General features: G+C 38.1%; 2 pseudogenes; one reads left to right on the top strand and one right to left on the bottom strand.

Moving 5' to 3' along the window:
* Nucleotides 1-1,575: 1,575 nt before the first annotated feature.
* Nucleotides 1,576-1,753, bottom strand: LOC116594532 (annotated as a pseudogene).
* Nucleotides 1,754-19,008: 17,255 nt separating this feature from the next.
* On the top strand, nt 19,009-19,109 carry LOC116594603 (annotated as a pseudogene).
* The last annotated feature ends 7,276 nt before the right edge of the window (nt 19,110-26,385 follow it).

Genomic DNA, 26,385 nt, shown 5'->3' with positions numbered 1-26,385 from the left:
GTGTCTCTTTTTCTATCTACTCCCTTCCCACTATTGACCCAGACAAGTTTGCCTTTGTCTTTCCAAGGAGATGTCTGCGTTTTAAAAGCAAAATTTGGAGAGGACTATCTTGACACACACACACACACACAAAAGTGTTTCAAATAGTCACCTTAAAGGCAGGGAGACAAGGTCCTGTACACAGATGTTTTGTTGCATGGCTCCCAGAGTACATCTCAGGTTATATTACAAAGTAGCAACATAATCTACAGACAAGTAAAGAGGATTTTCTTTGTCAGCTGAACAGCTAGACAAGTTTCTCAAGCTGTCAATCAAGAGTAAGGTAAAAAGAGGCCCAGACTAATGTGGTTTCTGAGGAGTTCTTTAGGTGAGGGGGAACCTAAGTCTTATCTGGCCCCCTGGGAATTACTCGTTTCTGGAGCCCCTACATTTTCCTGGTATATACAAGAAGTCAGGACTGATTTGAAAGAGAAGCATACTAAGCTTAATATCTAGAATGTCAGCTGTGGGTGTAGACTTAACTAGAAATGGTATTTGCATTTGTATGCCTGCATGTATGCCCTGAGAAAAAGAGAAGCAATCTTAGGGTTGATAACCCTGCCTTCTTCCAGTTCAGTGCAAACACAATTCAAGATCTTCTCTATATAAGCTGTGCCCTTCCTTCCCCCAAGGAGCTGTGGATATATGGCATTAATTTTCCATTTTTATAAATGAATTTATTTTAAACACTTTTGTACATATACATCAATCCCACAAATATTAACAGCATCTATAGGTTGTAGGCAAAAAGGTTATTATCCATAATCAAGAGATGTGAAAACTAAAACATTAGTAGGTTAAAGTCATAAGTAAGTTAAAAACAAAACCAGCACTGAAACTCAATTTTTGATATCTTCTGCAGGTGAGAGCTTAAGGAGTTTTTTTGCAAAAGCAAAACTAAAGATGGACAACATTTGCAAACTGACCAGACTTTCAACAGCATGAAAAGAGAAGATACAACCCTAAAGCAGGAAGAAATGTTGAGACTGAAAAACCTCTTTGCAGTCATCTTTTAGTTTCTGATAAGATTCCCTTGGGAATTACAAAGTCACATGTTTGCAATCAATCTAAACAGCACTTTTCAGTGATAAAGCACTTTTCAATCCCCTGCCTTGGAAAAAACTAGATCCCTTGGACAAAATCAAATAATTCAGTGTTGGTTTTGCAAGAGGGAAAAATAAACCTGTACTTCAAAAATATTTACAGCTTGGGGTTTTTTTCCCTTTGCACTCAGTGACCTGAAGGATGAAAAGAGGGCACTGAGCCAAACCAAAATATGTCCATGGTTTTCCACAAGCTGAACTAGGTTTCTAAATGTTGCAGTTAAAAAGCTTCAAAGTCATAATTCAGCTCTGTGACTGCCTTGTGTACACATACCTTACAATGTTAAACAATGACATGATTTATTACCTTCATATTAAAAACAAATAGATATGACTTCAGGGGCTAAATAAGATCTTGACAGGATCAGCTAAGTATTTAGATATTCAAGCTCTAGAATTAGCCCTATGTATACTTCAAAGTTTTTTCAGTATCCATATTTTTAAGCCTCCAGTTTTCCAAGATCTTTCATGAGAGACTATCCTAGAGTATAGTTAGTTTATCTAACAGATAACTATGCTAATCCTGGTACACATAAATATTGGCTTTCAATTAGCAATAATCGCGCCTCGGATAAACCTCATTGGCTACGATACTGCCACTGCGCAAAGCTATAAATATTGGCTTTCAAAGAGAATTAGTGAAATGCCTTCTTTCTGTCTTCAACAACAAAATGAAATGCAAAATAATTCAAAAGATGGGTAGATGTACCAAAATGGAACCTTGTGGATGTTCCCCATTTGATGGTGATGCTTCTTCCATAATTCATCATTGGCTGATGTTTTAATGATCATGTGACTTTGGGGGAAGTGTGAATTGGAAAGCTTACCCCTTCATAAAAGTGCAAGAAATGTAGTCACCTTCACCCCAACCATACCTCCCTCTCTAAGCTTAACTGGAACTTAATTTCAGTATCCCTCTCTTCATCTTCTTGTGCCTTAGTCATTAGAGCCAAAGAGGATCAAAATTAGAATGTCAGACCCCTCCCTTTGTTTGACCTCTCTTCATACCATAATTTCATGCAACCCACCTCTCCTCCTTAGAAAGCTCAGATGTACATGTCCCTTAAATCAGAATGGCTGTCTCTGTCCCAGCTCATTTTATGGCTCTATTTTATAGCCTAGAAACAGGCTCTGGATATCAAGGGCATTATGTCTAAAGGAGAATAAATATGAAAAGTAAAGCAGTTAAAACTAAGCTATATGATCACTGACTGACATAATGAGTGTTGTTTTATTTGATGCAGAGAAGGTTTATATGACATCTAGGTAAAAATATGCAGAGGTACAGCATGTGGGAAAAGAAAAAGACATGTTATCCTAAGGGTAGGACAATGAACAGAGGGTAAAAAAGACAGGGAGGAAAATTTTGTTTTGAAAACCACAAAATTGAAGAGACAAGTTCACATTTGAAAAGGGCTGCTACAATGAGCTTCTCATCACAGATTGTGTTTAAACATGGGAATAACACCACTTGACCAGGACAAGAAAGGGATTCCTGGAGTAGATTGTTGGTTAGACCAAATGAAACTTCCCACCTTAGTATCCTGGTTTTTTTTTTTTTTTTTTAATTTATGTATTTATTTTAGAGAGAGCACTTGGGGTAGGGAAGAGAAGCAGAAGGAGAGGGAGAATCTCAAGCAATATCCCCACTGAGTGTGGAGCCTGACTTAGGGATTGATCTCATGACCCTGAGATCATGACCTGAGCAAAAATCAAGAGTTGTACACTTAAATGACTGAGCCACCCCACCCTTAATACTCTGATTTTTATTGTTGGGGTCGATTCCACGTTAAAACATGTTAACCCCCTAGGGCCTGCCTGGGCCTACTTAGCCATAGTAACTCCATGGTAGGTAGACATTTTGTTGTTTAATAAATGCCTCAACAGTTATTGATATCAGTTCCAGATGTGTGTGTTTTAGCAACACACACCTAAAACAAGGCCATTTTGTTTGTATCGGTTCCAGGTAACTAATACTAAAACACATACCTAAAACAAGGCCATTTTGTTGTTTAATAAATGCCTCAACAGTTACTAGTATTGGTTCCAGGTAACCATTACTAAAACACACAATTAGGAGACATCCAATCAGCCAAAGCCACATATGTAGATGTCTGTGATTGTGCCCTATAAAAACTAACCTGTAAGACCAAGGGGCGTCGCTCTCTTCAGAGGCGGCCCTGGCCGGTCAGTCTGACTTCTAATGCTTGGCATAGAATAAAGCTTTACATAACTTTCACTTTGTCTCAGCCTCATTTCCCTGACCCGTCAGTCTAAGTTCTAATGCTTGGCATAGAATAAGGCTTTACGTAACTTTGTCTCAGTCTCGTTTCTTTGATAACGGACCCAACATTATCATGTTCAAAGAGGAGAAATATATGAAGCCAATACGTATATCCATAAAATCAGCTGTTAGCACCCATTCTGTTCAGAATAGGGAGTGGATTATCCAGTATAATATGCCAAAAAAAAAAAAAAAAGTTGAAGAAAGTGAGGTACTCCAGGCCAGACAGAATGAATATACAAGAATGGGCAAAAAAGGAAATGATTACAATTGAGCTATTGGGCTGACAAATGGTCACATAATGAAATAAAGTAACTATTTGGATTTTAAGCCCACATCTTGACTCTTCATTCACATGTGCACATAACATATATTTAAAGTGAACATATTTGGAGCTTGAACTTTATTTTTTGGATGACTAATTTAATTCTTTAGGTCTCATTGTAACCACCACTCTGTGTTGTGAAATAAATGTGGTCAAATGTGAGTAATATTCAGGAGTTTGACGAGGAAAGAAAATAAAAGTACTTCTATTACTCTCTAAACATCTCGTGCCTCATAATCTTTTTTTTAAGATTTTATTTATTTATTTGACAGACAGAGATCACAAGCAGGTGGAGAGGCAGGTAGAGAGAGGGGAGGAAGCAGGCTCCCCGCTGAGCAGAGAGCCCTATGTGGGGCTCTGATCCCAGGACCCTGAGACCATGACTTGAGCATGGCAGAGGCTTTACCCCACTGAGCCACCCAGGCGTCCCTGTGCCTCATAATCTTAAATGTAATTAAACTAATATAAACATATATTACACATTTTACTTTGCTATGGTCCATGTGATATAGTAGAAACGTATCTGGGTTTAATCTAATCTTAAGAAGTAGATGATTCAGAGAAAGACAAATACCATATAATTTCACTCATGTGGAATTTAGGAAACAAAAAGATGAACATAGAAGGGAAGGAAAAATAAAATAAGATAAAAACAGAGAGGGAGGAAAACCATAAGAGACTCTTAAGCATAAGGAATAAACTGAGGGTTGATGAAGGGGAAGTGGGTGGTGGGATGGGGTAACGGGTGACAGCCATTAACTGAGGGCACTTGGTATAATAAGTACTGAGTGTAATAAGCAACTGATGATAATAATCTAATATATATATTATGTATATAATATAATAAACTAATAATACACTATTTGTTAACTAACTTGAATGTAAATGAAAAAAAAAAGGCAGTAGACAACAGATGAAGGTCTTATGCCTAATTCTAATACCTGCTAAATATATGTTACTTAACAGAAGCATTTGACCTATTTGACCCAGTTTTCTCACTGTGTAAAATAAGGCTAATAATGTTTGTATATTCTATCTACATTATCACTTAATACAACTAAATCAGATAATGAAAATTTCTAAGCTGCTAAGTGTATATTTGGTATATGAGGAGGGAAACATGCATAAAAAAGAGTTTTTGACTCAGATATTTTTATCTACACTATTACATATTCCTAGATACAGAACTTATAAAAATATATATTAGTCAATATAAAAGTCATACTTTTTAGCAGACCATAACTCATTTTATTTTTTAAAAAATTTCTAAGACCAATCTTTAAAATAGAAGTTTCTTATATGTTATAAACAGAAAAAATACTAATTTATTTATCTCTGCATTTTCTGGTAACTCAATACTTCTAACCTAAATCTGATAATGGAAGGCTTTTTTCATCTACAAAGGACCAACTCAAGGGACACCTGGGTGGCTCAGGTCATGATCTCTAGGCCCTGGGATCGAGACCCACATGGAGCCCCACATGGAACCCTGCATCAGGCTTCTGGCTCAGCAGGGAGTCTGTTTCTCCCTCTCTCTCTCTCTTTCTCTCTCAAATGAATAAATAAAATCTATTTTTTTTTTTTTTTAAAGAGGGAGGAGTGGTATCCAGGATAGAGGAGCAAGATGTTGGAGAAGTAGGAGACCTAAATTTCACTGGATCCCAGGAATTCAGCTGAATAGTTGGCAAGCCATTCTGAGCACCTATAAATTCAAAAGAAGATCAAAGAGATGAAGAGCAGCAATTCTAGGAGTAGAAAAGCAACCACTTTCTGGAAGGTAGAACTGGCGGGGAATGGATCTCAGGCAATATACAGGAAGATAGACCACGAGGGGAGGGGTCCACTCCCAGTAAGCAGTAGAGCAGTTGAGCACAAAATCAGAACTTTTAGAAGTCTGCTCCACTGAGGGACATTGCTCCAGAGGTTAAGCAGGGGGTGGAGCCCTCGCAGGAACAGTGTAGTCTCAGGACCTGTGGGGGTCACAGAAAGACCAGGGGTACCTGAGTGCAGCAGAGCTCCCAGAAATCAGAGCAGGGAACCCAGTTACAGAGATGGAGCTGAACAGTGAGCTCTCAGCTCAGGGTCACCTTAAACCATAATCCAAGGCACATTCAGGACACTATTCTTTGAGCAACGGCCCCACAAGTGGCAGATCCAGGGAGACTCACCTTCCTCCTCTGGGAGGAGGGTTTGGAGACTCCAAATGGGGCCATGAACCAGAGACAGAAACGTTCGGTCACAAGACAGGTGAGCTCGGAGCACGGTCAGAGACCTAAAGAGATGGGAGGGATTGATTGCTTTTCTCTGAGGGTGCACTGAGGAGTGGGGCTCTGAGCTCTCGACTCCTCCAGGCTGGAGATTGGGAGGCTGCCATTTTCATTCCCATCCTCCAAGCTCTATGGAAAGCGTTCAGGAAACAAAAGCTCCCGACGGTGAACCCAAGCAGATTACTTAGCCTGGCCCCTGGCAAGGGCGGTGCAATTGCAAATTCCACCTCAGGCAAAGACATTTAATTCCACCTCAGGCAAAGACATTTGAGAATCACCACATCAGGTCCCTCCCCCAGAAGATCAGCAAGAACATCCAACCAAGACCAAGTTCACCAATCAATGAGAACTGCAGAACTCCAGAGCTAGGGGATACAGCACATAGACTTCATGGCTTCTTTCCCATGATTCTTTAGTTAAGTTAAATGCTTTGAATCTTCATTTTTTTTTCTTTTTTTGAATGTCTTCTCTTTCCATTTTAAACTATTTTAACAATTTTATCTTATCAATACCTTTTTCTTAAAGATTTTTATCTATTTATTTGACAGAGAGAGATCACAACTAGACAGAGAAGCAGGCAGAGAGAGAGAGGAGGAAGCAGGCTCCCTGCTGAGCAGAGTCTGATGCGGGGCTTGATCCCAGGTCCCCGATATCATGACCTGAGCTGAAGGCAGAGGCTGTAACCCACTGAGCCACCCAAGGGCCCCTTATCAATACCTTTTTAAAAATCTTTGTTAATTTTTATTTTTATAATTATATTCTATCCCTTTGTTGTATTTAATGTTATTTTTTTATACATATAAGTTTTCCTTTCTTTAAAATTTGGGAAACAGTTTCTCCTAAAAGATCAAAATATACCCTAAATCTAACATACGCTAGTCTCCAGACTGATCACATTCTCTCCTCTATTTTTTCTTTCTTTTTTTCAATCAAGTTCTTATCTTATCAATTTCTTTTTTAGAGTCTTTTGTAATTTTTATTTTTACAGACATATTCCATCCCTTCACTCTCCTTACCTTTATTTTTGTATATTTTTGCATATATATACGTTTTTCTTGCTTTAAAACTGGCTTGTGGGGGTGCCTGGGTGGCTCAGTGGTTTAAAGCCTCTGCCTTCAGCTCATATCATGAGCCCAGAGTCCTGGGATCGAGCCCCACATCAGCCTCTCTGCTTAGCAGCAAGCCTGCTTCCTCCTCTCTCTCTGCCTGCCTCTCTGCATACTTGTGATCTCTGTCTGTCAAATAAGTAAATAAATAAAATCTTTAAGAAAAAAAAACTGGCTTGTGGGGATGGTTTGAATGTATACATGTACTAAAACCCATTGAACTGTGCACTTAAAATGAGTAACTTTTATGGTATTCAAATTATATCTCAATTAAGGTATTTTTAAAAGAAAAAAAAAGGACCTACTCAAGGTAAAATCCTAAAATAGGCAGAGGCTATTTTCTTCACTGTCTCTCATCTCCTTTTTGTTTGTCCTTCCTTCTACTACTACACCTTAATTCTAGGTAAAGGGTAACCTTGCACCAACTTCTTTAATCCATACTCCAATCCAAAATCTCCCCTTGGAAAATAACCTGCAGTCAGTCATATGTGCCTTGCTACATGAGAATCAATGCATCACCCTTTTCATAGATAATTACCTTTTCAGATTAATCCCTAGCTATAGTCTGCAAACCTACCCCCTGATTAATTTAGGGAAGATCAGTCACAAGTGAGCAAGCCAAGAGGGCTCATGTGTTTAGTTGCTGGCCCTTTCTGCCCAGCTGGCTCTGGGACCTCCCAATTCAAATCACTGAGAGAATTATAGTAAGTCTTTCTTCTGGGCCAGTAAGTGAACAACACTAATCCTGAACTTTTGGTGTGAGTAGCTGTTTTCCTGGTCATTAGTCACAAATGTCAATGTTTATGCACCTACAGTCAAAATCCAGAAGAACCAGCTTGACCAAAACTTTCCTTCTCAATATTACAAGACAGTTCTGTTTTGTACACAACCTACATGAATGTAGAACTGTGTGGTTATATTAAGTTGGCCGGAAAATTGTGTTTTCCTTGACAGCAATTAAGGTTTTACCCAAAGGTCTCCAAGCCTGAAACAAAAATTGAAGGCATATTTTTTAAAGTAAGAGAAAAATAATACTATTAATTAAGCAATGAAATGGGATGCCAGGCCCAGAAAACCTATGTTATATCTCAGTTAAAATATTCTCACTAGTCTCTCCATTTGAATAACATGGCATCTATCAATTAACATTCTTATAATTAAATATACATTGAAATTACAAAGCATCTATTTGCACTATGTACACATATTTTACTTTTATAAGAAAATAATAGGGGTGCCTGAGTGGCTCAGTGGGTTAAAGCCTCTGCCTTTGGCTCAGGTCATGATCTCAGGGTCCTGGGATCAAGCGCTGCATCAGGCTCTCTGCTCAGCAGGGAGCCTGCTTCCTCCTCTCTGCCTGCTTCTCTGCCTACTTGTGATCTCCGCCTGTCAAATAAATAAATAAAATCTTTTAAAAAAATAGAAAAGAATAATAATCTTCATAACATTCATAATTTCTTTTAAAAAGGAAGAATGTTGGGGACCCTGGGTGGCTCTGTTGGTTGAGCATCCATCTCTTGATTTCAGCTCCAGTCGTGGTCTCAGGGTACTGGGATGGGCCCAGCATTGGGCTCTGAGCTCAGTACAGAGTCTAATTGTCCCTCTCCCTCCCCCTCTTAACTTCCCCCTGCATTCTCTCTCTCTCTCTCAAATAACAAATAAATAAAGTTCTTTAAAAACAGAATAAAAAAGAAAAAAGTAAATAAGAAAGAGTGAGGGGGTGTCTGGCTGGCTCAGTGAGTAGAGTATGTAACCCTTGATATTAGGTCCTTGAGTTCAAGCCCCATATTAGGCATGGAGCCTACCAAAAAAAAAAAAAAAAAAAAAAAAAAAGTGAATGTAATAAAATGCTGAGCAACTTAAAGGAATTATATGATTTAAAATTTATAAGAACCCAAATGGTCCCTTATCTGGTAATTAATCTATCTTCCCTCTACCCCCTCTCCCCGGGGTCTTTGCTAAGCAGTCAACCAACTGAATACAAATGAAAACATGGATATATGTGAAAAGTGAGGTCCATTTGTCAGGAAACTATTGCACAGATAGAGGATTTTGACTGGTTTGACCTGATGATTAACCTATAGTGCTAAGAAAAATAAAGATATCAATTTAGGTCTAGGCAAACTCCTTGTAAACCATAATAATCATAGTAATAAAAACTACAGTAGTAACTGTCATTCCTTGAGAATTCCCTGTATAACACTGTCCTAGATATTTCATAAATTTTGTCCATTCAGTCCTAATAATGACCATATGGGGTGGGTAGTATTATCACCATTTGCCAAAAGTGTAAACTGAGACACAGAGAGGGTAAGTAATTTGCTCAGTGTCATCAGACTAGGAAAAGCAGAATCAGGAGGGAAGCCTACATTTGCCTGTTTCTTAAGCACTGTGTCCTTTGATCCTATAGGAACTCTAAAGAGATAATGCCAGTGCAAATTTAGACATCAAGACTCTAAGTCTGGCCGAGAGGCATTAAAACTGTGGCTATAATTCATCAAGACTAGATTAGAGAATCACAACCATGTCCATCATGGTTTGTGAACTGACATACTCTGTGAAGTTCAGAGAAATATGCTGAGTCATAAGGGAGATACTAGGTACTACAGTTTCATATGGATGAGAATCAAACAGAGAAAAACAGGCTTGTACCACCACTCCAGGAGAGCAAGATTCAGAGTACAAGAGGTCAACAACTCAAGTCAAATGAGTGAGGACAGTGAACCATGAGAGACTATGGACTCTGAAAAACAATCTGAGGGTTTTGAAGGGGTGGGGGGTGGGAGGTTGGGGGAACCAGGTGGTGGGTATTGGAGAGGGCACGGATTGCATGGAGCACTGGGTGTGATGCAAAAATAATGAATACTGTTACACGGAAAAAAAATTAAAATTAAAATTAAAAAAAAAAAAAGAGTGATGACAAAAGAACCAAACACAGTTTAACCTACTCCCCTACCCAAAAATGGCTCTAGAGAACAAGAGGTAAAAGAAACTATAGAAGAAGACTGAACATTACTCTAGTTACTTTAAACCACAGTTCAATCAGTAAACTTGGAATACTGACAATATTATTACCAAAAAGGCAAAAAGGGTATTTGGAAGAATTAAATGAAATTAAACATATCTGAACATACAGAGAGTATTGAATAAATGTTAGTGGTGATCTTGTTGGTTTAGATGGTTGCCTTCAATTTTTTAATACAGTGTAGTTTAGTGCAAACGCTCATTAACTAGGAGTCGGGAGACCTGGTTGAAATCTTTTGTTTGCCCTACTCTAAGTTAGCGATGTTGGGCTAGCATCCCAATATGATGATCTCTGAAAAAGGGATTATAATACCTCCTCATAAAATTGTTGAGAGAATTAAGAAAATGAAGCCCTTGTGGGGCAGGAGAGGGTTCCCTGTATTCCTGGTGCAGCCTCAAACTTAGGAAGGACTCTTGGCCTGGCCTCTGCCATGGGTCTATCTCAGCACCCTGTCTATGTCCTCTAACCTCCCTCTCTGTCCCCTGTCATGGCAGTCAAACTCTGCCTTGTATCTATGAAGGGTCTTGCATGGACACTATCCTGCCCCTTCCCAATGGTGGTAGACCTCTGCTTTCTGTCACTGTAGGTGCCTGAGCCAGATGGTTTTCCTTGCCTGTCCCTCAAACTCAGAGAACACAGGATTGTTTTTGCTTTAAATGAGAGAAGTTGTGAACCTGTTTTCATTACCATGGAGGATGAATCTCTCCAATCCTGTCCTGTCCCCATTCTTTCTTGTGAAAACCCAGTGGAGGTTTAGAAAAGACCTTGAGATTTTGCTCTTTGACACTGGGGCTCTAGCAGATTCTAAATTGTTTTGCTGGGGCACCTGGGTGGCTCAGTTGGTTAAGCAACTAACTGCTTTCAGCTTGGGTCATGATCCCAAGGTCCTGGGATTGAGCCCCACATCTGGCTCCCTGGTCAGTGGAGAGCCTGCTTCTCCTTCTCCCTCTGCTGCTCTGCCTGCTTGTGCTCTCTCACTCTCTGTCAAATTAAAAAAAAAAAAATTGTTTTGCTATCCCACACTTGACATTTAAGGATTTGTTAAAGTTTGGCTGTTTGCTTTTTACCCACTTTTATGGCAACTGCCTCTTTCTCCTCTATTTTGACAAAAATGAGGCAACTTATATGTCCCATCTTTCTTCAGAGGGTCTGTTACCCTTTGAAATTCAGTTGACCTGCTTGTCATGTGACCTTGGCTCTTCCACAGATTCCAGGAGATTTATGATTTTGTAGATTATCTGGCTTTTTTCTTCATTTTTAGGGTGGGAGTGATATTCTCTTAAGGTTTCTAAATCTTAATTGGAATGACTCAGATAGGGCTGGCCAATGCAAATGTCCGAAGAGTCCAGGTAGGTACATAATATATGTCGTTAAACTAGTCTAAGAGTAAAAGGTGGGAATCATGGCTAAATGGAGAATACAAACCCACTTAATGCCATTTTTAAAATGTTTAATATTATGCATGTTAATTATTATATACTATGCAGCCATCAAAAGAAATGAAATCTTGCCATTTGCGACAACATGGATGGAACTAGAACGTATCATGCTTAGCGAAATAAGTCAAGCAGAGAAAGACAACTATCATATTATATATTAATATAAATATATTAATATTTAGTGTGCTAAATATTTAATATGCTAAAATTAATATTATGTATGCAAAATATCTTTTTATTTCACCTGATAAGTTGTGGTCCCTGGCTAAGATGTTAGTAGAATTAGATGTGTTCAAACCTGGTTAAGCAACTGGTCGATGCCTAACTAAATAGAACTTTAGAACTTCAAAATGCATAATTTCAACCTAACAGGAAACACCAATTAGCATACCCAGGATCTCTACTTAGTTCTGTGCTGTTTTTAATAGTTTAATTAATGTTTTGATGAAGATATAAAAAGAGTCATAATTTTTGCATGAAATTAAACAAAGTTCTTGCAATAACACTTCAATTCAGAATCAGGATTCACAAAGTCACTGAGAGGTTAAAATACAGTGGTTAAGTGTGCATAAATGTAAGGTCCTAAAAGTGAGCTTGTTAAATCTACTTCAGACTTACAGGTGCATAGCATTAGTGATATCCGACTTAACAGTAGAAATTCATATGCAAATGGATTATAATTTCTAATAGCTGTGAATTCAAAAAAATGATGTAATTGCCCCCCAAATCTGCTTTGCATTAGGTTGCAACAGTGAAGGAGCGTGTTCAGAACAAAAGAAGCCTTAGTGCCACTGATTAGACACATATGTGGTGTCCCATTGCCACGTTTCACTGGGGTCATTGAGTTACTGGAATTGAAACAAGATGGACAGGATGATAGAGAGTTTGAGGAACAGCTGAGTCAGAATGTTGAATCTGGAAAAAGAAAAGATTATGTTGAAAGAAAATGCTAAGATCTTCGAACTTAGGAAAGAATGGGGGAAGAGGAATTTGGCCATCACTATCAGAGATCACTCAAAATGATGGATGAAACTGATGTAATAATATGTGTAATTTAATATGTTATTACATTTGGGGTAAAGTAGATTGAAATGTTTTCTCCTTTGGTCAGTGGGGGAAATAAAAGCTAATAATTAGAGAAATGTGGTTTATTTGTACCATTTATTATTAGTTCATATAAGATTTGCAACATGTCTCAGAGAAAGAAGAGAGCAAGAGTTTCTGTTAGCATAAAACCAGAATAATGCATTTTATAGAATAAGACCAGTATTATATTATGACTCAAACATTAATTTGTCAGGTAGAAGATAGGTGTTTTTCAAAAAAAATTGATCTTTAAATTCTGAAAATGGGTTTGATTTCAGATATTCGTAGAACCTAGGGAAAAAATGGCTGCAGCATGGATAATTCACTATCCTCGCCACCATCCAGGAGAAGATAGCTCACTCTGCCCACCTCTCGAGGGACATCAATGAACGGTGAACCCAGAATTCACCTCTCTTCTCAGATAGATAATGCCTGGATGGAGGAGAAAGACCATCAATTTTTACTAGAAAACAGAAGCCACACATTTTTCAAGACAGAGTCAGGACTCAAGGTAGTAGAAGTTAATTCTGTTTCTAGGGAGTGGTTTGTGAACCCAGAGAAGCAGGAGACAGAACAAAAGCCCTATCCTTGGTGGAGCGATGGGTTAAAAGAATACTTCAGAGGCTGACTTCTGAACCATAAGCAGCATTCGCTTACTGTGAGGATCAGGAGGAAAGTAAGATTCATCCTCCCCGAATGAGACTTTTCTGCTCTCAGCCATAGAGACACATCATGTAGGATATACAAGGAAGGGACTGACCACGACCACACAAGCTGCAGATGTAAACCTGGTAAAACAAACAAACAAACAAACAAAACTCACCTTCCAGTTCCTTGGACCTTAATGAACAAAATGGAAATGTATGAAGAAAATATTTTTGGATGTAGAACTATTCAACCAAAACAGAAGTACCTTAATTTCCCGGGTGTCTGGGAAGTATATGTGGAACTGAATTTACAACGACTGATGCATGGAACATGGAGTCGCTGCTATTGGTGGGAAGCCTTGGTCAATACTTAGCAAGCTGCACATGCCTGGGAAACAACCAGGACTTCAATCAAACCATGTGCCCAAGCGGGGAAAGGGGAGAAAATGAAGGCATCTAGGTCAATAGAAAACTGTGTATCACGAAGAATACTTGCCTCTGAGGGGCCTGCGTGGCTCAGTTGGTTAAGCGTCTCTGCTTGGCTCAGGTCACGATCCCAGGGTCCTGGGATAGAGCCCCACGTGCGCTCCCTGTTCAGTACAGAGTCCGCCCTTCCCTCTCTCCGTTCCTTGTGTTTTCTCTCTTTCTCAAATAAATAAAATCTTAAAAAAAAAAAAAAGAAGAAGAACACTTGCCTCCAAAATATTATGTTATCATACACACACACACACACACACACACACACACACACACTTTTTAAAACCCTCAAATAGAAATGCCAGCGATCTCACTAGAATGACACTACAGGGCTGCTCTTGTCATCATGCTTCTCTTTCCTTGCTTCCTTTCCCACTTCTGCCAGCCTGTTTCCCACAGATGATCCCGCTCATTCCACCTCCGAAAATCTCAGTCCTGCTCATTTCAGGACTGCCATTTAGCCAGCCTTTCAAGGGGACCACAGGGGGACCTAGGGTCTGGGTCCTGGTGTCGGATACAGAGTCTCCCATCCAGAAACTTGCTTTAAGGATTTATCTGGGATTTACAAATCTCTCCCTAGAATTAGGGAGAATTAACTTCCAGTACCTTCAATCCTGATGATGTCTTCAAAATATTATAGCTCCCATTCCCTACTAAAAATTGATAGTTTGGGGAGTGTGCCTCAGTTCTAATACCCATGTTCTAGCTAAACAATCTGATGAGTATTATATATATATCCCTTTTGAAAGATGGAGCGTTTTGCCTGAAATTTCTCCTAAGTGTTAAGCCCCTGTTACCTATGAGCGACATTCCAAACTACATAAATCTAAGTTTCTTGAGAGCTAGGACTGTATCTGGTTGGTTTTTGCTAAAACGCCAGAGCCTTAGACAGAGCTCAATTAATATGTTATAAACAAGTGCATGAATGGTGATTACTTCCTTGCCTGGTATTCTCACTCTGTTCCACCCAGTGTTGGGATGGTCCCAGAGTTACGATGGATCTTCTACTGCCCATTGTGCACCCAGACAGACCTGACTATAATCCTTGAACCTATGTCTGCCTCGGAGCTGTCTTCTGTCCCCATGGAAGTGGGGTGCACCACCGTCTGGGCATGGGGATGTGTGCACCAACCTGGAAGCTCTCCAAAATTCATCCTCGTGGATTTTTACGGAGGCTGCAGTACACAGGCATGATTCGGTAAATCACTGGCCTTGGGTGATTAACTTTCAGCCACCTTCTACTCCTGGAGATAGTGGGACTGAAAGTTCCAACCCTCTAACATTGGTTGTTTTCCCTGGAAACCATCATCAGGAGCTTATTTTTAATGCAATACAAATAATTTTATTTAAAAATGACATAGGGCGCCTGGGTGGCTCAGTGGGTTAAGCCGCTGCCTTCGGCTCGGGTCATGATCTCAGGGTCCTGGGATCGAGTCCCGCATCGGGTTCTCTGCTCCGCGGGGAGCCTGCTTCCTCCTCTCTCTCTCTCTGCCTGCCTCTCTGCCTACTTGTGATCTCTCTGTGTCAAATGAATAAATAAAATCTTTAAAAAGAAATAAATAAATAAAAATGACATATTTTGGAATTATTATCTTTAATTTGTGTGGTTATAAAAAGAACATGCAACATCATTTAACACAGTTGCTGTGAGTCAATGTTTAAGAATCCTTGACATATTAATTTCCCCAAATGTCAATTGCATAAAAGAGATACTTGGACCCAGAAGGCTTTTTCTTTTTTTTTTTTTTTACTTTATTGTAGTTATTGATAGTATTGTATTTTTTATTTGAGAATAGTTAACACATAATGTTACATTAGTTTCAGATTTACAACTAAGTGATTTTATAATTTTATACATTATAGCACAAATGTAGCTACCATCTGTCCTATTATATCACTATTACAATATCATTATCTGTATTCCCAATGCTCTGCTTTTTATTCCTGTGACTTACTCATTCCATAACTGGAGGCCTATATCTCCTTCTCTTCTCTCACCCATTTCACTCACTCCCCATGCATCCCTTTCTCTCTGGCAACCAACGATTGTTCTCTAAAGTTCTGTTTCTGCTTTTTATTTATTCTTCTTTTTAAAGATTCCATTTATGAGTGGAATCGTGTGATATTTCACTTAGCATGAAACCCTCTAGGTCCATTCATGTTGTCACAAATGGCTCAGTTTCATCCTTTTAATGGCTGTGTAATATTCCGTTATATATTTTATATGTGTTATATATATATATATATATATATATATATATATATATATATATAGCATTTTCCTTGTCCATTGTCTACTAATGGACACTTAGGTCTCTTCCATGTCTTGGCTTTCGTAAACAAGGCTGTGATAAACAGAGGGGTGCATATATCTTTTCCAGTTAGTGTTTTCATTTTCCCTGGGTAAATACCGAGTAATGGAATTATTGGGTCATATGGAATTTTTATTTTTAATTTTTGGAGGAACTTCCATACTGTTTTCTACAGTGGCTGTAACAATTACATTCCCACCAGCAGTGCACCAGGGTCCTTTTTCTCCACAACCTTGCCAACACTTCTTTCTTGTCTTCTTTTTTTTTTTTTTTAAAGATTTATTTTATTTATTTATTTGACAGACAGAGATTACAAGTTGCGAGAGGCAGGCAGAGAGAGAGGAGAAAGCAGGCTTCCCGCAGAGCAGAGAGCCTGATGCGGGGCTTGATCCTAGGACCCTGGTATCATGACCTGAGCTGAACGCAGCGTCTTAATCCACTGAGCCACCCAGGCGCCCCTCTTTCTTGTCTTCTTGACTTTAGGCACTCTAACAGGTATAGGGTGATATCCCATTGTGGTTTTGATTTCTATTTCCCAGATGATTGGTGATGTTGAGCATTTTTTCACATCGTCTGTTGGACATCTGGATATCTTCTTTAGAAAAATGTCTATTCAGGTCCTCTGGCCATTTTTTTCAGATTATTGGGGGGGGCGGTGTTCAGCTGTGTAAATTCTTTAAATATTTTGGATATCAATCCCTTATCAGATATATCATTTTCAAATATCTTCTGTCATTCAATAGGTTATACTTCTTTTTTGTTGATGGTTTCCTTTGCTATGCAAAAGCTTGTTATTTTGATATAGTTCTAATTGTTTATTTTTGCTTTTGTTTCCCTTGCCTTAGGAGATATATCTAGAAAAAGCTGCTATGGCTGATGTCAGAGAAATTGCTACCTGTGTTTTCTTCTAGGATTTCTATGGTTTCAGGCATCACATTTAGATCTTTAATCCATTTTGAGTTTATTTTTGTGTATGATGTTAGAAAGTAGTTTAGTTTTATTCTTTCTCATGTACTTGTCTAGTTTTTCCAACAGCACCACTTATTGAAAAGACTGTCTTTTCACTATTTTATGTTCTTGCCTCTTTTTTCATAGATTAATTGGCCATATAAATATGGGTTTATGTCTGAGATGTCTATTCTGTTCTTTTGATCTGTGTGTCTGTTTTTGTGCCTGGACCATATTGTTTTGATAACTACAGCTTTGTTGTATATCTTGAAATCTGTAATTGTGATATCTCCAACTTTGTTCTTTCTCAGGATTGCTTTGGCTATTTGGGTTCCTGTGATTCCAAACAAATTCAGTATTATTTGTTCTAGTTTTGTGAAAAAATGCTGTTGATATTTTGATAGGGATTGCATTGAATCTGCATATTGTTCTAAGTAATATGGACATTTTTTTTTAAGATTTCATTTATTTATTTGACAGAGATCACAAGTAGGCAGAGAGGCAGGCAGAGAGAGAGGAGGAAGCAGGCTCCCTGCTGAGCAGAGAGCTCGATGCGGGGCTCGATCCCAGGACACTGGAATCATGACCTGAGCCGAAGGCAGAGGCTTTAACCCACTGAGCCACCCAGGCGCCCCAATATGGACATTTTGACATTAATTCTTCCAATTCATAAGCATAGAATATCTATTATTTGTATCGTCTTCCGTTTCTTTCATCAATATTTTATGGTTTTCAAAGTACAGGTCTTTCACCTCCTTGGTTAAGTTTATTTCTAAGTATTTCATTCTTTCTGCTGTAATTGTAAATGGGATCGCTTTTTCAATTTCTCTTCTGGCAACTTTATGGTTAGTATATACAAACATTACCAATTTCTGGGTACTAATTTTTTGTCCTGCCACTTAATAAATTTGTTTATTACTTCTACTAGTTTTTTGGTGGAAACTTTAGAATTTTCTATTTTCCACGTTATCTGCAAATAGTGACAGTTTAACGTCTATCAATACAGATGCCTCTTTTCCTTTTTCTTGTCTGATTGACTATGGCTAGGACTTCTAGTGCTATGTGAATAAAAGTGATGAGTGTGAACTTCCTTGTTTTGTTTCTGACCCTACAGAGAAAACTCTCAGTTTTTCACCATTGAGAACAATGTTGGCTATGGGTTTTTCGTATATGACCTTTATTATGTTAACACATGTTCCCTCTAACCCTGTTTTGTTAAGAGTTTTTATCATGAATGGACGTTGAATCATGCCAAACACTTCTTCTGCATCTATTGAAATGATCATATTTTATCCTTCATTTTGTTCATGTGGTGTATGATGTTGATTGATTTGCAAATATTGAATCATCCTTGCATCCCAGGAATAAATCTCACCTGATCATGATAAATCATTTTTAATATATTGTTTTATGCATGTTACTAATATTTTGTTGAGGATTTTTGCTTCTATGTTCATCAGGGATATTGGCCTGTAGTTTTCTTTTTTTGTAGTGTCTTTGGTTTTTTGTATCAGGATAATGCTGGCTTCATAGAATGAATTTGGAGACCTTCTTTTCTCTTCTATTTTTTGGAATAGTTTGAAAAGAATAGGTATTAACTCTTCTTTAAATGTCTAGTAGAATTCAGTTGTGAATCCCTCTGATCCTGGACATTTTTTTATAGTTTTTATTTTTATTATTACCTATTCAATTTTGTTACTTGTAATCCATCTGTTCAAATTTTCTATTTCTTTTTTATTCAGTTTTGAAAGATTTTAGGGGCATCTGGGTGTCTCAGTGAGGTAAGCATTGCCTTCAGCTATGGTCATGATCCTGGGGTCTTGGGATTGAGCCCCACATCAGGCTCTCTGCTCAGCAGGAACATGTTTCTCACTCTCCCTAACCCCAGCTTGCTTTCTCTCTCTCTCTCAAATACATAAATGAAATCTTAGGGGGAAAAAAAGGATGTTTGCATGTTTCATGCTCACACTAAAATTAGAATGACCAAGAGAAGATTAGCATGGTCCCTGCACAGAGATAACATGCAAATCCACAAAAGACTGTATTTTTTCTAAGAATTTACCCATTTCTTCTAGGTTGTCCAGTTTGTTGGCATATAAATTTTTATTAATTATTTTAATTAACATATAATGTATTATTTGCCCCAGGGTTATAGGTCTGTGAATCGTGAGGCTTACACATTTTACAGCTCTCACCATATCACATACCCTCTCCAATGTACAAAACCCAACCCCTCTCTCCACACACCCCCTCCCCCCAGCAACCCTCTGTTTGTTTTGTGAGATTAAGAGTCTCTTATGGTTTGTTTCCCTCCCAATCCCATCTTGTTTCATTTTTTCCTTCCCTATCCCCAAAGCCCCCACTCTGCCTCTCAAATTCCTTATACCAAGGAGATCATATGATAATTGTCTTTCTTTGATTGACCTTGCTTGGCATAATACCCTCTAGTTCCATCCACGTTGTTGCAAATGGCAAGATTTCATTTCTTTTGATGGCTGCATAGTATCCCATTGTATATATATACCACATCTTCTTTATCCATTCATCTGTTGATGGACATCTGGGCTCTTTCCATATTTTGGATATTGTGACATTGCTGCTATAAACATTCGTGTGCACATTGTTGGCATATAGTTTTTTGATGACATTCTCTTATAATCTCTTATATTTCTGGGGTATCTTTTGTTACTTCTCTTTCATTCTGATTTTATTTTGGTCCTCTCTCCTTTTATTCTCGATAAATCTAATTAAAGGTTTGTCTATTTTGTTTATCTTTTCAAAGAACCAGTTCTGGCTTTTATTGATTTTTTTCTATTTTTTAACATCATTTCTTTATTTCCCTGGTCTTCATTATTTCCTTTCTTCTACTGGGTTTTATTTTTTCATCTTTTTTTAGTACCTTTCAGTGTAATGTTAGGGTTTTTATTTGAGTTTTTTCTCATTTCTTGAGGTAAGCCTGTGTTGCTATATACTTCCCTCTTAGAACTGCTTTTGCTGTGTCCCAGAGATTTTGGACTGTTTTTTATTTATTTATTTTTTTTATTTTTTGGTTGGGGGGAGTTCATTTTCATTTGTCTCCATGTATTTTTTTGCTTTCTTTTTTCATTGCTTCATTGACCCATGGTTGTTTAATATCATGTTGTTTAGTCTCCATGTGTTTGTGGTTTTTTCCAGTTTTTTCTTACAATTTATTTCTAGTTTCATACCGTTGTGGTTAAAGAAAGATGCATGGTTTAATTTCAGTCTTCTTAAATTTTTGAGACTTGTTTTATGGCCTCATTTGTGATCTATTCTGGAGAATGTTCCATGTTTACTTGAAAAGAATGTGTATTCTGTTTTTTTTTTTTTTTTTGAATGGAGTATTCTGTATATTTCTGTTATGCTGGCCTGCTCCTATGTGTCCTTCAAAGACATTGTTTCCTTATTAATTTTCTGTCTGGATGATCTACTATTGTTGTAAGTGGAGTGTTAAATTCCCCTACTATTGTTGTATTACCATCAATTTTTCTCTTTATGTCTGTTAATATTTGCTTCATGTATTTGGGTACAAAGATGTTTGCAATCACTTTATCCTCTTAATTGACTGAACCTTTTATCAGTATGTCATACCCTTCTTTGTCCCTTGTTACAGTCTTTATTTTCAAGTCTATTTTGTCTGATGAATGTATTGCCACCCCAGCTTTCTCCTGCTTCCATTCGCAAGGCAAATGTTTTTCTATCCCTTCACTTTCAGTCTGTATGCATCTTTGGGTCTGAAATTAGTGTCTTTTTACAACAGATAGATAAGTTGTGGTTTTCTCTTTTTTTCTTTTTTTTTTTTAATATCCATTCCACCACACCATGTCTTTTGATTGGAGCATTTAGGCTATTTACATTTCAATTAATTACTGATAAGTATGTACTTATTGCCATTTTTAAAATGTGTCTTCTTGTTTTTATAGTTCTTCTTTGTTCCCTTTTTTCTTCCCTTACTCTCTTTCTTTGTGGTCATCAAGTATCTATAGTGTTCTGTTAGGCTCTTTCTCATTATTTTTTGTGTATTTGTCATAGGTTTTGGAGTTGTGGTTACCATGATGTTTAAATATAACATCTTAAGTAAATAACATATTATATTACTTTGATGATCATTTAAGTACAATCACATTCTAAAATAAGAAAACAAAAATTTAAAAAAAAAACAGAAAAAAGGAAAAAACTTTCTTTTTATTTCTCCTCCTCTCTTCCCTTCTCCACATTTTAAGTACGTTGTCATATTTTACATCTTTTTATTCATATTTTTCTTATGTCTGAATATGGCCATTTTTTTTTCCATTTAAAGAAGTCCCTTTAACATTTCTTGTACATCTAGCTTGATGGTAGATAGACTCCTTTATCTTTTGTCTGTCTGGCAAGTTCTTTAGCTCTCCTTCGTAGCTGAATGATAACCTTGCTGGATAGAGTATTCTTGGTTGTAGGGTTTTTTTTCCTTTCAGCACTTTGAATATATTGTGCAACTCCCTTCTGGCTTACAAAATTTTGCTGAAAAGTCAGCTGACAGCCTTATTGTTTTCCCCTTGTAGGCGACTTTTTGTTTCTCTCTTGCTGTTTTTATGATTTGTTCTTTATCTTGAACTATTGACATTTTAATTATTGCTTGCCATGGTTTGGACCTCCTTGGGTTAATCTTGTTTGGAATTCTCTGTTATTCTTGGACTTGAATGTCTGTTTCCCTCCCTAGGTCAGGGAAGTTTCCAATTATTATTTCTTCAAATGAGCTTTCCACAACTTTCTCTCTCTCTTCTGGGACCCTTATAATGTGAAAGTTTGTTCACTTGATGTTGTCCAAATAATGTCTGACCTAATTTTTAAAATTCTTTTCTCTTTTTGCCATCTAACTTGTGTGTTATCCATTATCCTGTCTTCCAGATTGTTGATCCATTCTTCTGCATCCTGTAATCTATTGCTGATTCCCTCTGGTGTGTTTTTCATTTCAGCTATTATATTCTTTAACTCTGATCAGTTTTGGATTTTTTTAAATATTTTCTCTTTATTGAAGGTCTCACTGAGTCCTTCCACTTTTTTCCCAGCCCAGTGAGCGAGTATCTTTATGATCATTACTTTAAATTATTTATTAGCCATATTACCTATCTCTGTTCCACTTAGTTCTTTTTCTGCAGTTTTCCCTTATTCTTTCTTTTGGAACATGTTCTTCTGTTTCCCATTTTGCTTGACTCTCTTTGTTTCTACAGATTAGGTAAAAAGGCTACTTCTCCTAAATTTGAAGGAGTGACCTTGTGTATCGTGTTCCCTGTGCAGCCTGTGTATGCTTGATGACTTTTGTTGGCTATCTGGACTTGTAGCTATATATGTTAATTATTCTTTTAAACCATGTTTTTTTACAGAAATAATAAAGAAAAATAAGTAATGATGATGTTGATAAAAGAAAAGAAGAAACGAAAATTTTTTTTTTTTAAGATTTTATTTATTTATTTGACAGAGAGAAATCCCAAGTAGATGGAGAGGCAGGCAGAGAGAGAGAGAGGGAAGCAGGCTCCCTGCTGAGCAGAGAGCCCGATGCAGGCCTCGATCCCAGGACCCTGAGATCATGACCTGAGCCGAAGGCAGCGGCTTAACCCACTGAGCCACCCAGGCGCCCAAGAAACGAAAATTTTTAAAGAAAAAGAGAATAAGAACAAAAATAACAAAACAAAACAAAAGAGACAAATTTTTTAAGTAAAAAAGTTAGCAAGTTGAATGAAAAATAAAATTTAAAAAAATTTTAAAAGGCCACAAAACCACAGCCTGTTTTTCGTACACCACAAGGTGGCTGAGGTGAGCTTGTGGACCCTTGTATTGCTGAGGTTGCAAGTGCTCTGGGAGCTGGACCTCACTTTGGTCTGCACTTTTTAGGTGGATGAGGAAAGAGCATTCCCACAGTTCTTCAGCCCTTTTAAGCCTCAGCTTTCTTTCTGTGCCTCAGTACAACTGGTGCTGGTGTGGACTTAAGGACCCTAGGGTTGCTGAGGTTACAAGCTCTCTGTAATGAATGGACCCACCAGTTATGGTGTCCAGACCCGCCCGTTAGTTCCTCAGGACCCTCCAATTACAGAGTCTGAATCTGCCTTTTATGGCAACCAGACCTGCACCTTATGGTGTCCAGACCCTGCTCCGGTCTTTGCTTTTAAGATGGATGGGAGAGAATGTTCTTGCAGTTCCTGGGGGATTGTAAACCATGGCTCTTTTTTCTGAGTCCCAGCACAGCTAGAGCTGTTGTGGGCTTATGGACCTCAGACTTGCCAAAGTCGCAAAATTTCTTTGCCAATCTGACCCACCAGTTATGGCATCAGGACCCACTAATTATGGCATCCCAGCCAATGCCTTATGATGTTCAGACCCTGCTCCATTCTAGGCTTATAAAGTGGCCTGGGAAGAGCTCCTTGGACCTTTTAAATCCCAGGTTCTTTTCTATGCCCCAGCGCAGTTAGTGCTGATGTGGGCTTGTGGACCCTGGGCTCACTGAAGTCCCAAGTTCCCTGATACAGGCAGACCTGCCCCTTCCGGTGTCCAGACCCTGCTCCTATCTACGTGGGGTGAGAATATAAACCATATCCCTCTGACCTAGAAAGCTTTCCCACAGCAGAGTTCTAGTGCTTTTATATGCTAGTTGCTTTTATATGCCAGTTGCTCTTTTAAACCAGGCCTTTTCTTCCTGTGCCCAAGGACAGAGGGGTCTAGTCCCAAGTCCTCAGTACTGTTTCTCCCCTACTGCATTTGCAGCCCCAGGGGTGGGAGTTCCCTTTGTGGCTGGGTCTCCATCTCTCTTGCTGTTCCACTTGCCATTCTCTTACCTTTGGTTGCCCCAGATCTCTTGAGTCAGTCCTTACTTCTTCAGGAGTAACTGTCCTATTAATAGGTGTAGTTTGGTGTGTGCCCTGAGGGAGGTGAGTTCAGAGTCTTCCCACATAGACATCTGGAACCAGAACTTCCTAAGGGACTGGAAGGCACCACCTCATTAACTTAACCGAGGTATGGTTGAAAGGGGCTGGTTTGGAATAACAAAAGACACACATTTCCTCTTTTTGGCTCTGGAGCTATTTCAGGAATTGGAAAAGATGTCCCTAAAGCTCTTAGCGTTTAAGAAATTACAAAGATTTTAGGAGGTGTGTGGCACAAACCACAGACAAGAGCAAATATATATTTATTATACATGTCAACATCACAGGAACACACACAACAAAAGTTGTTTTGTCCAGAATACTGAGGAGGAAATTCACAGTGGGTAGAAGATGATGAAAATAAAGTCTCCCCAACACTAAGGTCCTATACTTAAAAAAGAAGAAAGAGGAGGAGGAGGAGGAGAAATGGGAAAGTTTGGATAACATGTTTCAGGATGAAGCGATTGATCTAACAACTTTTGTTACAAATATATGGAAGTAAGGGTACATGTGCCCCCTGAGATAGCCCATCTCTTCTGTGATTTCCCTGCCAGCACTGTATGACCTGAATCTAATCAAGAAATAACAGATAAGTCCCCAACTGAGAGATACCTACAAAATAACTGGCCTATGATTTTCAGAAACGTCAAGGTCAAAAAGCAATATGGACACTAAGATGTTCCAATTTAAAGAGACTAAAAGAAACTTGATGACTAAATGCAAATGGTGATCCTGGAAAATAGCCAGAAAGGAAATTATAGGAAAGGCTGATGAAATTTGTTAATGGACTATGCGTAAGATAATAGTATTCTATAAATGTTAGATTTCTTGATATCAGTAATTGTATTGTGGTTCTATAAAAGAATGTCCTTGTCTTTAAGATATAAATTCTTAAGTATTTAACAGTAAAGTGTGTTAATTAAACAAGGAGGCCATTTGACTGAGATGTTTCTAGTACCTTACCAGCCTACATAAGCAAGCCAAAACCTAAGCATTTAAAGACCTCAATGTTAAGAAATCAAAACCTAAAGACAACCAATCACAAGCAGCCAATTAGCCTTCCCTAAATGAGACAAATATTTGAGCCACAGCCAATTAAATAATGTCTTGCTTTGCTTCCACTTTTTCCTCTACAAAAATCTTCCCCTTGGTTCCTGTCAGTGGCACAAGCTCTTCCAATCACTTCCAGGCTGCTGCTGCCTGATTTGAATTTATTTTTGCTCAAATAAGCTCTTAGAAATTTTAATGTGCCTCAGTTCATCTTTTCATCAGGAGAAAATGTTTGCAATTAGTTCTTGAGTGGTTTAGAGAAATATGAGAGAATAATCGATCAAGCAGGGCAAAATCTCGAAATATAAACATATGTGCTATTTAATGTGGATACAGGATATGAGAGTTCCTTGGACGTATGCATGTTCCTTGTACAAACTTGCAACATTTCTGTAAGTTTAAAATTTTATCTAAATAAAAGTTGTCAAAAATATGAAACAATTGAGTTTTGTTCACTTTTGTAAGGGTATTGAGGGTAAAAGAAAACTGACAAGTTAACATGTTAAAACCATTCTGAATTGCCAAATTTGGGGGTCTCTATCAAACAATACTCCTTTGGATAACAAGAACTTCTGAAGTCAAATACCCCCATTAAGTTGACACAGGTCCCAAGGAGTTAAATGAGAGCCAAACAGGAAATACTAAGTGCCATTTCAAAACCTTTAGGCTGGTGGCAAAATATACGATTTCCCCCTGGACAATAACCTCTAGCAATGACTTCAACCTATGCTCCAAAAGTAGCTGTAGAAAATTAGTCCAGAATGTTTAGAATTTATGCCAGAAAATGGAAAAAATGTTTCCTTAAAAAGCTGCTTATTTAAAACATTAATAAAAATTATCTTTCACTTTGTTGGATGCCCTATGAATTAGTCTTTGCAAATGTCAGTAGAGCATAAGAGCCAACATGCCTTGAGAAGTTGCCATCAGAGGCACTTGGAAACAGAAAACCGAGGAATAGAGAGGTAAAATACCTAGCCCAAGGTCAAACATTAACGACCGAGTAGTACTAGGTGTCTCTCTCAAGAGCGTGTGCTCTAGTCACTAATCAATCTGCTTCCAAAGCAGTATGATTCATGACTCCGTTCCGTATTTTAGGGAGTATCTCAGTTTCACTGTTGTCCTAGCCCTGTAAGAGTGATGTCATCTCCATTTTTACCTATGAAGGAGATGAGACTGAGAACTAACATAATTTGTTCAAATTCACAAAAACTAGGAACAGATGAAGGCAAAACACCAACACAGTTACGTGCAATTTAAAAACCCTTATCCCTTTTACCCATCAAGATAGCAGAAATAGATGGCATTTTGAAGAATTGGGTATCATCAAGAAAATGATACCTGAGGGAACTCCAAGCTTTAAAAT

Source organism: Mustela erminea, chromosome 6 (genome assembly GCF_009829155.1).
Source record: "Mustela erminea isolate mMusErm1 chromosome 6, mMusErm1.Pri, whole genome shotgun sequence".
In the NCBI taxonomy this organism is placed as follows: Eukaryota; Metazoa; Chordata; class Mammalia; order Carnivora; family Mustelidae; genus Mustela; species Mustela erminea.
The sequence above is the reverse complement of the archived record's forward strand: the minus strand, read 5'-3'. Positions and strand labels throughout refer to the sequence as shown.